This window comes from Mycetomoellerius zeteki, unplaced genomic scaffold (genome assembly GCF_001594055.1).
Source record: "Mycetomoellerius zeteki isolate Tzet28-1 unplaced genomic scaffold, Tzet1.0 scaffold467, whole genome shotgun sequence".
Lineage (NCBI taxonomy): Eukaryota > Metazoa > Arthropoda > Insecta > Hymenoptera > Formicidae > Mycetomoellerius > Mycetomoellerius zeteki.
The window spans coordinates 237,568-239,223 of NW_017257465.1; positions in this window are offsets into that span (position 1 = coordinate 237,568).

The window sequence follows — 1,656 nt, forward strand, 5'->3', positions numbered from 1 at the left end:
TAGAATATAACAATTATTAACTAGTCATGGTGATCTTCCTCACCTCGAGAGTATAAATACCAGAATTAAATCCAGATAAGAATGCAGTAAAAAAGAAAAAAGGGGGAAAGAAATTTTGAAATTCTCGAAATAAAGAAAATGTAAAACTAATGTATCAAAAAATTTTGAAATTATAAATTATTCCGATGGTTAGGAAGCTCACCTTGATCACAAGATACCGCATCGCAAACATTACTCTTAATACTTCAAAAACCGGTTTCTGATAAGTTAGCCAGTCAGTGTCAGACACAGTTAGTCTCTTATTGATTTAATTGGTCTTTATTGAGACAGTAATTAAAAAACTAGCGTTAAAAAATTAATCACCAAATCAAGAAAAGGTATCCCCGTGTTATTTGCGCAACATCTCCCGCGCTTGACTCCTACTGCCCTTGTTCTTTCATTGTTTTTTCATTAAAATACGATTATTAAAAAGTTAATAGTTTACGAATTATATTTAACATTTTATGTCAATATGCCAGAATAAAGTGTAAAATATATCGTTAATTATTGGTTTTTTTTATATCACTACATTAATACTTTTATATGCAGAATAATTAGAGGAATCATATTGTGTAAAAAAAATTATACAATTCCATTTGGAAAAGTGGAGGTAACCATCATATCTTTTTGGCGTCTCCACCTAGGAAAAAAACAACATGACCAAAATATGTCCCCCTCGAAATCGTTTCACTTTCATTTGAAAGATTTTTTTATATCATCAAAAATAAACGAGATATTTCAGATGGTCGATTTAAGTGGACCATCCTGAATAAAATTAAAAACTATTCTATTCCCCTTCCTTACGTATTGACTTTTCACGCGAAGCGAATCATCGCTTTGCGTGGAAGTCGTGCGCCCCTGAAGCAGAGAGGAGGTGGAGTGAAAGTCGCTTCGCTTGGAAGTCGTGCGCCCCTAAGCAGGAGGGGATATGGGGTAGGTCGCTTCGCGTAGTTGTGCGCTCCCAAGTAGGGAGGAGGTAGGATGGGAGTCATTTCGCGTGAAAAGTCATAAAATATACTTCAAAGTAAAAAATTTCTGTTTGATATAGTAGAAAAGACACATAATTTTTCTAACTTCTTTTATTAATAACTTTTTAACGAAGGACGAGCGACAGTTGAAATTTGTTGGAGGTCACTCAGGGCCTGGACCTTGACAACATATGTCAAGGTCAGTGTCATCGGAATTGGGTTCTTATTGTCGATATTTATCATCTTTTCTTATAATTCTTCATTATTATCTGTCTGAAATTATTACATTTTTTATCCTTATTTATGTTTCGTTGTAATATGACATATATGATGTGTTTTGTTGTAATATGATATGATGTATGTATGTATGCTTTGTTCTCATATAAAATAATATATCAAAATTATTTTTTATTAATAAATATGAGTGAAGTTAACATACACCGCATACTACGAGGACAAATCAATAAGTACTCGTGTTAGTAATGAAGACGCAAGATTTTCACAAAACTTTTTTTTATTTTTCAACGTAATCCCCTTTTAAGAGGATACACTTTTCCCAATGTTTCTGCCATTTTTTTAATCCCTCCGAAAAATACGATTTGTCGAACTCTGCAAAATAGGCCTCTGTTTCGGCAATGACCTCCTCATT